The sequence below is a fragment of the Arachis ipaensis genome, chromosome B9, assembly GCF_059453495.1.
Source record: "Arachis ipaensis isolate K30076 ecotype BB chromosome B9, ASM5945349v1, whole genome shotgun sequence".
Classification (NCBI taxonomy): Eukaryota; Viridiplantae; Streptophyta; class Magnoliopsida; order Fabales; family Fabaceae; genus Arachis; species Arachis ipaensis.
In genome coordinates, this window is record NC_142444.1 from 53,290,051 (window position 1) to 53,301,227 (window position 11,177).

The following is an 11,177-nucleotide window of genomic DNA, read 5'->3' on the forward strand; positions in this document are numbered from 1 at the left end:
ATGGCATGAGTCTCTAAACCCCATAGGTGGGGGTGAGGAGCTCTGCTGTGTTTCAATGGATTAATGCAATTACTACTGTTTTCTATTCAATCACGCTTGATTCTATTCTAAGATACTCACTCGCAGTTTAATTTGGAGAAGATGATGATCCATGCACTCATCATTATTCTCAACTCTATGAACGCGTGTCTGACAACCACTCCCATTCTATCTGAGCTCAATGTCATCATTGGGCGACAGCTTGAGTGCGTAAGGTAAAGGCTAAACCTTGTCTGTGGTATTCCGAGTAGTATCTGGGAAGGGATGACTGTGACGAGCTTCAAACTCACGAATGTTGGGCGCAGTGACAGTGTGCAAAAGGATAGAGAGATCCTATTCCCACGCTAGTGAGAACCGACAGATGATTAGCCGTGCGGTAGCTGTACCTGGTATTTTTCATCCGAGACGAAAAATCCGAAAGTTGATTAGCCGTGTAAAGACCGTGGCTGGTATTTTTCATCCGAGAGGATTATACAGCTTGCCATTGAAGGAAGCCATGCGTGTTTGGAGAAGAAGGCAGTAGGAAAGCAGAGATTCAGACGACAGAGCATCTCCGGAACCTCAACCTGTTCCTCATTACTGAATCACAAGTACCTTTTAATTCATGTTATTTACTTTTCATAACAAAATCATTTTTATCCTTAATCTCCTGACTAAGATTTACAAGATAACCATAGCTTGCTTCAAGCCGGCAATCTCCATGGGATCGACCCTTACTCACGTAAGGTATTACTTGGACGACCCAGTGCACTTGCTGGTTAGTTGTGCGGAGTTGCAAAGGTGTGATTGCAATTTCATGCACCAAGTTTTTGGCGCCATTGCTTGTTCGAGTTTGGACAACTGACGGTTCATCTTGTTGCTTAGATTAGGAAGAATTTACCTTTTTGGTTGGTTTAGAGTCACTAAATTTGAGTCTTTTATTTTCTTTTAAAAAATCTTTCAAAAATTTTTATTTTTCTTTATTAATCTATGATTTGTCTTTGAGTCTTTTATTATTGTTCTTGTTAAAATTTTTAAAATCCTTGTTTTATTTTTCTAAATTTCTTTACGAAATTTTTAATAAATAAATAAAAACCAATAACCTCATAATTTAGTCTTTTGTCTGAGTTTAGTTTCATATTTTAAGTTTGGTGTCAATTGCGTGCCTTTATTTTTCTTTCAATTTTTCGAATTACATGTTCTTAGTTCTTTCTTGATCTTCAAGTTGTTCTTATTTATTTTCCTTGTTTGATCTTTAGTTTTTCTTGTTTTGTGTCTTTCCTTATTTTTCTTGTGCATTTTCGAATTATTAGTGTCCAAAGTATAAAAATTTTTAAGTTTGGTGTTCTTGGTGTTTTTATTTTCTTAAAGATTTCCAAAATTTGTTCTTGGTGTTCATCTTGATCTTCAAAGTGTTCTTGGTGTTCATCTTGACATTCAAGGTTTTCTTGTTTGTTTTCTTTGTTTTGATCTAAAAATTCTAAGTGTGGTGTCATTTTATTATTTTTCTCTTTCCTCATTAAATTCAAAAATATCTTTTCTCTTTATTTTAAATTGAAATTTTCAAAAATTATATTTAAAATTCAGATTTTTATTTTAAAATTTTTATCTTATCTTATCTTAGTTTTAAATTTCAAAATTCAAATCTTTTTCAAAAATCATATCTTTTTCAAAATCTTATCTTATCTTATTTCAAATTCAAATTTCAAATTTCAATTAAATTCCAAAATTCAAAATTCAAATTTCAAAATTTAAATTTAAAATTTTAAAAAATCAAACCTTTTTCAAAATTTAAATCTTTTTCAAATCTTTATCTTATATTGTTGACTTTTTCAAAATTCAAAATTCAAAATTTAAAATTCAAATTTCAAATTTTAAATTTCAAAATTTAAAATTCAAAATTTAATTTTCAAATTTAAAACTTAAAATTCAAAACTTTTTAATTTAAAAACCTATCTTCTCTTACATAACTTATCTTATCTTTTCTAATCTCAAATCCTAAAATCAAATCTTTTTCAAATCTTTTCTCTTATTTATTTTCTTACAAGTATCTTTAATTTTAAGACATATCTTTTTCAAAACTTCCTAACCACTTTCTCTCTCTTTATTTTTCGAAAATCCTCACCCAAAAATTTTCAAATCATTTTAATTAATTAATTAATTTAGTTTTCTAATTTCGTTTATTTCTTTTTCTTTTTTTTTTTGAAATTTGCATCATTTTATTTATTTAATTTATTTTTAATTTCGTTAAATTAAAAAAAAAAGAAAATAAAATTTTTATTCACAATCCACATCATCTCCCTTTCTCCATCATGGACCTAAGTGGAAATGAACAGTCCAGAAGGACTCTGGGGTCATATGCTAACCCCACTACTGCTTCATATGGGAGTAGTATCTGTATACCCCCCATCAGAGCCAACAGTTTTGAGCTAAACCCTCAGCTCATTATCATGGTGCAGCAAAATTGCCAGTATTTCGGTCTTCCACAAGAAGAACCTACTGAGTTTCTAGCACAATTCTTACAAATTGCTGACACAGTACGTGATAAGGAAGTAGATCAGGATGTCTATAGATTATTACTATTTTCATTTGCTGTAAAAGATCAAGCTAAGAGGTGGTTAAATAACCAACCCACAGCAAGCATAAGAACATGGAAACAGTTATCAGACAAATTCCTGAATCAATATTTTCCTCCAAAAAGGATGACACAGCTGAGGTTGGACATCCAAGGCTTTAAACAAGAGGATAATGAATCTCTTTATAATGCCTGGGAGAGGTACATAGAGATGCTAAGGAAATGCCCCTCTGAAATATTTTCAGAGTGGGTGCAGTTAGACATCTTCTATTACGGGCTTACAGAAAATGCCCATATGTCTCTAGACCACTCAGCTGGTGGATCTATACACATGAGAAAGACAATTGAAGAGGCTCAAGATCTCATTGATACAGTTGCTAGAAATCAACATCTATACTTAAGTAGTGAGCCTTCCATGAAAGAAGAAGCTAAAGCAGTATCCACTAAACTTAGTCCTCAAGAACAAGTTGTTGAGCTCAATCAACAATTGCTTATTATAAAAAAATAGTTAGTAGAATTTAAAGAGATGCTCCGAGACACTAAAAATGCGAACAAGAATATGAAAGCACAATTGGATCAGACAAGACAGCAGCTATCTAAACAGATAACAGAAAAATGCCAAGCTGTTCAATTAAGGAGTAGGAAGACATTGAATGTCTCAACTCAAGGCAGCAGAAAGCCAAGAAAGGAACAACTGAAAGAGGATGACCAAGCCACTGCCCAAAATCCCTCTGAAGACAGTAAGAGCCCAGAGAGAAATGATTCTGGCATTCAAATGCCAGAAAAGGGTGAAGAACTGGCATTAAACGCCCAATGGAGTGCCAATTCTGGCGATCAAACGCCAACAAGGGATCAGACACCTGCAAGTGCTGATAACAACCCCCTTAGGCAGGCCTCTCCAACCACTTCTGTAGGACGTAAACCTGCAGCAACTAAGGTTGAAGAATATAAAGCTAAGATGCTTTATCCTCAGAAACTCCGCCAAGCGGAACAGGATAAACAATTTGCCCGCTTTACAGACTATCTCAGGACTCTTGAAATAAAGATTCCGTTTGTAGAGGCACTTGCGCAAATACCTTCTTATGCTAAGTTCATGAAAGAGATCTTAAGTCATAAGAAGGATTGGAGAGAAACTGAAAAAGTTTTTCTCACTGAAGAATGTAGTGCAGTCATTCTGAAAAGCTTACCAGAGAAGCTTAAAGATAGGGAAGGCATGTATAACTGACAGATGAGCTAATTGTCACATAGTCACATAGGGAAGGCATGTATAATTTGAATTTGTTTGATTTGTTTGGGTTGGCTAATTGTCATGGCTTGTTTAATTGTGCATATTAAGTGACTATGTGCTAATTGCATTACTTGAATTTACTTGTGTATTATTCGTTTGTCTTGTTTTTGTTTGAACATCTGAGAGGTCCTGTAACACCCTAATTAGCCTAAGCTTTACCTCGCGCCGTAAAGTAAAGGTTAATCAGAGATTACGATAGTTCTAAGCTCATACATAATATATATATTGAAAGATTAGTATAATCTAGAAGCCCGATGTAAGATATAGCTCAAATTTTGGATTTGAAAAGCACAAAACGTACTAACGAAGCTGCTAGCTTAAGGCACAAGAAACAGATAAGATATAACAAAAGATAAGTATATAATATCATAGGAAACTAACCATGGCTCATAGAGTTTAAGCCGGCTAGCCATATACAAGTATACAGAACCATACAGTGAAAACAGCTTATACAAGTTTTGTTCTCTCAAATGTAAGCCTCTAGGCAAAACAAAATACAAAAGGAGAGATGTATAAACAAATTAAACCAAAAAGACTCAAAAAGAATCCAAGATCCTCCGCTTCTGTCACCATCCAAAGTAACTCACCGAGGTGGGTTGCAACCTGCATTTGAAAAATACAACAGAAATATGGTATGAGAACCGGAGGTTCTCAGTATGGTAACAGTGTCCAGTGATGTAGGATATAAGATCCCGGGACGCTGGTGGACGAAATTGTGATTCACACTATTCACAACTCCGCACAACTAACCAGCAAGTGCACTGGGTCGTCCAAGTAATAAACCTTACGTGAGTAAGGGTCGATCCCATAGAGATTGTCGGCTTGAAGCAAGCTATGGTCGTCTTGTAAATCTCAGTCAGGCGGATTCAAATGTTTATGAGGTTTTGATAATTAAAAGATAAATAAAACATAAAATAAAATAAATATACTTATGTGATTCATTGGTGGGAATTTCAGATAAGCAATTGGAGATGCTTTGTTGTTTCTGAACCTCTGCTTTCTTATTGTCTTCTTCCAATCATGCGTGCTTCCTTCCATGGCAAGCTGTATGATCCTCTCGGATGAAAAATACCAGGTACGATCTCTGCACGGCTAATAAACTGTTGAATTTCTTGTCTTGGATAAAAAATACCAAGTACAACTACCGCACGGCTAATCATATCATTCTCCAGATTGAAATACGAGTAAGTATCTTAGAATAGAATCAAGCATGATTGAATAGAAAATAGTAGTAATTGCATTAATTCATGAAGAACAGTAGAGCTCCACACCTTAATCTATGGCGTGTAGAAACTCCACCGTTGAAAATACATAAGTGAAAGAGGTCTAGGCATAGCTGAATGGCCAGCCTCCAAAACGTAACATCCAAGTGAAAAAAGAGATAATAGATGCGAATACAATAGTAGAAAGTGCTATTTATACTAAACTAGTTACTAGGGATTACAAAAAATAAGTAACTAAGTGCATATAGTGCAGAAATCCACTTTCGGGGCCCACTTGGTGTGTGCTTGGGCTGAGCATTGAAGCTTTCATGTGCATAGGCTGTTCTTGGAGTTAAATGTCAGTTTGGGTGCCAGTTTGAGCGTTTAACTCCAATTCTGGTGCCAGTTCTGGCGTTTTACGCCAGAAAGTTTTAGGCTGGATTTTAGCGCCAGTTTGGGCCATCAAATCTCAAGCAAAGTATGAACTATTATATATTGCTGGAAAGCCCAAGATGTCTACTTTCCGACGCAGTTGAGAGCGTGCCAATTGGGCTTCTATAGCTCCAGAAAATCCACTTCGAGTGCAGAAGGGTCAAAATCCAACAGCACATGCAATCCTTTTTCAGCCTCTGAACCAGATTTTTGCTCAGGTCCCTCAATTTCAGCCAAAAAATACCTGAAATCACAGAAAAATACACAAACTCATAGTAAATTCTAGAAATGTGATTTTTGAATAAAAATTAATAAAAATATAATAAAAAGTAACTAAAATATACTAAAAACTATGTAAAAATAATGCCAAAAAGGGTATAAATTTTTCGCTCATCACAACACCAAACTTAAATTGTTGCTTGTCCCCAAGCAACTAAAAATAAAATAGGATAAAAAGAAGAGAAAATACAATAAATTCCAAATGTATCAATGAACTTAGTTCCAATTAGATGAGCGGGGCTAGTAGCCTTTTTGCTTCTGAACAGTTTTGGCATCTCACTTGAAGTTCAGAATGATTGGCATCCATAGGAACTTAGAATTCAGACAGTGTTATTGATTCTCTTAGTTCAGTATGTTGATTCTTGAACACAGCTACTTTATGAGTCTTGGCCGTGACCCTAAGCATTTTGTTTTCCAATATTACCACCGGATACATAACTGCCACAGACACATAACTGGGTGAACCTTTTTAGATTGTGACTCAGCTTTGCTAGAGTCCCCAGTTAGAGGTGCCCAGAGCTCTTAAGCACACTCTTTTTGCTTTGGACCACGACTTTAACCGCTCAGTCTCAAGCTTTTCACTTGACACCTTCACACCACAAGCACATGGTTAGAGACAGCTTGGTTTAGCCGCTTAGGCCAGGATTTTATTCCTTTGGGCCCTCCTATCCATTAATGCTCAAAGCCTTGGATCCTCTTCACCCTTGCCTTTTGGTTTAAAGGGTTATTGGCTTTTTCTGCTTGCTTTTTCTTTTTCTTTCTTTTTTTTTCTCTTTTTTTTGCCATATGTTTATTTATTTATTTTTTTTCCGCAAGCTTTGTGATTCACTGCTATTTCTTGCTTTAAGAATCAACTTTATGATTTTTCAGATTATCAATAACATTTCTCCTTTTTCATTATTCTTTCAAGAGCCAACAATTTTAACATTCATAAACAACAAATTCAAAAATATGCACTGTTCAAGCATTCATTCAGAAAACGAAAATTATTGCCACCATATCAAAATAATTAAACTAATTTCAAGATAAAATTCGAAATTCATGCACTTCTTGTTCTTTTGCAAATAAAAACATTTTTCATTTAAGAAAGGTGAAGGATTCATAGGACATTCATAGCTTTAATACATAGACACTAGACACTAATGATCATGTAATAAAGACACAAACATAGACAAAACATAAAGCATCAAAATCGAGAAATAGAAAAATAAGAACAAAAAAATTAAAGAACGGGTCCACCTTAGTGATGGCGGCTAGTTCTTCCTCTTGAAGATCTTATGGAGTGCTTGAGCTCCTCTATGTCTCTTCCTTGCCTTTGTTGCTCCTCCCTCATGGCTCTTTGGTCCTCTCTGATTTCATTGAGGATAATGGAGTGCTCTTGGTGCTCCATCCTTAGTTGCCCCATGTTAGAACTCAGTTCTCCTAAGGAGGTGTTAATTTGCTCCCAATAATTGTGTGGAGGAAAGTGCATCCCTTGAGGCATCTCAGGGATTTCTTGATGAGGAATTTCCTCATGCTCTTGTTGAGGTCCATGAGTGGGCTCTCTTGTTTGCTCCATCCTTTTCTTAGTGATGGGCTTGTCTCCTTCAATGAGGATGTCTTCCTCTATGACAATTTCAGCTAAATTACATAGGTTACAGATGAGATGAGGGAAGGCTAACCTTGCCAAAGTAGAGGGCTTGTCCGCCACCTTGTAGAGTTCTAGAGGTATGATCTCATGAACTTCTACTTCCTCTCCAATCATGATGCTATGGATCATGATAGCCCGGTTTATTGTAACTTCAGACTAGTTGCTAGTAGGAATGATAGAGCGTTGGATGAACTCCAACCATTCCCTAGCCATGGGTTTGAGGTCAAGCCTTTTTAGTTGAACCGACTTGCCTCTTGAGTCTCTCTTCCATTGAGCTCCTTCCACACAAATGTCCCTAAGGACTTGGTCCAACCTTTGATCAAAGTTGACCCTTCTAGTGAAAGGGTGAGGATCTCCTTGCATCATTGGCAAGTTAAATGCCAACCTCACATTTTTTGGACTGAAATCCAAGTAATTCCCCCGAACCATTGTGATCCAATTCTTTGGGTTCGGGTTCACACTTTGATCATGGTTCTTAGTGATCCATGCATTAGCATAGAACTCTTGAACCATTAAGATTCTGACTTGTTGGATTGGGTTGGTGAGAGCTTCCCAACCTCTTCTTTGAATCTTACGTCGGATCTTTGGATATTCACTCTTTTTTAGAATGAAGGGGATCTCGAGGATCACCTTTTTCTTGGCCACAACTTCATAGAAGTGGTCTTGATGGACCTTTGAGATGAATCTCTCCATCTCCCATGACTCGGAGGTGGAAGCAATTTCCTTCCCTTTCCTCTTTCTAGAGGTTTCTCCGGCCTTAGGTGCCATTAAAGGTTATGGAAAAATAGAAAGGCAGAGCTTTTTCCACACCAAACTTAAAAGGTTTGCTCGTCCTCGAGCAAAAGAAGAAAGAAAGGAGTAGAAGAAGAAGAAATGGAGGAGATGGAGGGTAGTGTTGGTTTTGGCCAAGGGGGGAAGAATTGTTTGTGATGTATGAAAGTGAAGGTAGTGAGGAGGGGTATTTATAGGGTAGGAGAGAGAGGGAATCCATGTGAGAATGGGTGGGTTTGTGAGGGAAATAGTTTGAATTTGAATGGTGAGGTAGGTGGGGTTTATGATGGATGGATGTGAGTGGTGAAGAGGATATGGGGAAGAGGGTAGGATTTGATAGGTGAATGGTGTTTGGGGAAGAGGTATTGATGTGATTGGTGTGAAGAGGAGGGAGAGTGAGTTGGGGTAGGTGGGGATCCTGTGGGGTCCACAGATCCTGAGGTGTCAAGGAATTCTGCTCCCTGCACCATTCTGGCGTGTAAACGCCCTCTGTGTGCCAATTCTGGCATTTAACACCAACTCTGCTACCTTTCCTGGCGTTAAACGCTAGTCTGCTGCCCATTTCTGGCGTTTAACGCCAGCCAGACACCCTTTTCTGGCGTTAAACGCCAGTCTGTCTGCCATTTCTGGCGTTTAACGCCATCCAGACACCAGACACCCTTTTCTGGCATTAAACGCCAGTCTGCCTACCATTTCTGGCGTTTAACGCCCAGAATGCTGCCAGACTGGGCGTTAAACGCCCATTCTGCTATCCTTACTGGCGTTTAAATGCTAGTAAGCCTGTCCTCCAGGGTGTGCTGTTTTTGATTTTGTTTTAATTTTGCAGCTGTTTTTATGACTTCACATGATCATCAACCTAAAGAAAACATAAAATGACAATGGAATATAAATAAATATAATTAAATAACATTGGGTTGCCTCCCAATAAACACTTCTTTATGTCAATAGCTTGACAGTGAGCTCTTAGAGAGCTTCACAGAGACTCAGAGCTTAATGGTGGCCTCCCAACACTAAACTTAGAAGTTGAGTGTGGGGGCTCTGTTTGACTCTGTATTGAGAAAAGCTTTTCATGCTTTCTCTCCATGGTTACAGAAGAAGATCCTTGAGCCTTAAACACAAGGTAGTTCTCATTCAATTGAAGGACTAACTCTCCTTTATCCACATCAATCACAGCTTTTGCTATGGCTAGGAAGGGTCTTCCAAGGATGATGGATTCATCCTCGTCCTTCCTAATGTCTAGGATTATGAAATCAGCATGGATGTACAGGCCTTCAACCTTCACTAAGACATCCTCTACAAGTCCATAAGCCTGTTTCATTGATTTGTCTGCCATCTCTAGTGAGATTCTTGCAGCTTGTACCTCAAAGATCCATAGTTTCTCCATTACAGAGAGTGGCATGAGGTTTATTCCTGACCCTAGGTCACACAGAGCCTTCTCAAAGGTCATGGTGCCTATGGTACAAGGTATTAAGAACTTTCCGGGATCCGGTTTCTTCTGAGGTAATTTCTGTTGAACCAAGGCATTCATTTCATTAATGAGTAATGGAGGTTCATCCTCCCAAGTCTCATTACCAAATAACTTGGCATTCAGCTTCATGATTGCTCCTAGATACTGAGCAACTTGCTCTTCAATAATATCTTCATCCTCTTCAGAGGAAGAATACTCATCAGAGCTCATGACTGGCAATAGTAAGTTCAGTGGAATCTCTATGGTCTCTATATGAGCCTCAGATTCCTTTGGTTCCTCAATAGGGAACTCCTTATTGGCTATTAGACGTCCATTGAATTCTTCCTCACTGGAAATCACTGCCTTTTGACTCTCTCCAGGTTCGGCCATGTTGGGTATATTGATGGCCTTGCACTCTCTTTTTGGATTCTCTTCTGTATTGCTTGGGAGAGTACTAGGAGGAGTTTCAGTAACTCTTTTACTCAGCTGATCCACTTGTGCCTCCAAATTTCTGATGGAGGACCTTGTTTCAGTCATGAAACTGAGAGTGGTCTTAGATAGATCAGAGACTATGGTTGCTAAGTCAGAGAGGCTCTGCTTAGAATTCTCTGTCTGTTGCTCAGAAGATGATGGAAAAGGCTTGCTATTGCCAAACCTATTTCTTCCACCATTATTATTGAAGCTTTGATTCGGCTTCTGCTGATCCTTCCATGAAAAATTTGGATGATTTCTCCATGAAGGATTATAAGTGTTTCCATAGGATTCTCCCATGTAATTCACTTCTTCCATTGCAGGATTCTCAGGGTCATAAGCTTCTTCTTCAGAGGAAGCTTCTTTAGTACTGCCGGATGCAGCTTGCATTCCAGTCAGATTCTGAGAAATCATATTGACTTGCTGAGTCAATATTTTATTTTGAGCTAATATGGCATTCAGTGTATCAATCTTAAGAACTCCTTTCTTCTGAGTCATCCCATTATTCATAGGATTTCTTTCAGAAGTGTACATGAACTGGTTATTTGCAACCATTTCAATGAGTTCCTGGGCTTCTGCAGGCATCTTCTTCAGATGAAGAGATCCACCAGCAGAGTGATCCAATGACATCTTGGACAATTCAGACAGACCATCATAGAATATACATAAAATGCTCCATTCTGAAAGCATGTCAGAAGGGCACCTTCTGATCAATTGCTTGTATCTTTTCCAAGCTTCATAGAGGGATTCACCTTCCTTCTATATAAAGGTTTGGACTTCCACTCTAAGCTTGCTCAACTTTTGAGGTGGAAAGAATTTGGCCAAGAAAGTATTGACCAACTTTTCCCAAGAGTTCAGGCTTTCTTTAGGTTGTGAGTCCAACCATATCCTAGCTCTGTCTCTTACAGTAAAGGGGAAAAGCATAAGTCTGTAGACCTTGGGATTAACCCCATTGGTCTTAACAGTGTCACAGATTTACAAGAATTCAGCTAAAAACTGATGAGAATCTTTCAATGGAAGTCCATGAAACTTGCAATTCTGCTGCATTAGAGAAACTAATTGAG

General features: G+C 37.8%; 1 non-coding gene across 1 annotated transcript; it reads left to right on the forward strand.

The window, feature by feature from the left end:
* The first annotated feature begins 10,797 nt into the window (after nucleotides 1-10,797).
* On the forward strand, nucleotides 10,798-10,905 carry LOC148544674 (small nucleolar RNA R71). The gene has a single exon (XR_015901765.1). It is a non-coding gene; the product is annotated as a small nucleolar RNA R71 (small nucleolar RNA).
* The last annotated feature ends 272 nt before the right edge of the window (nucleotides 10,906-11,177 follow it).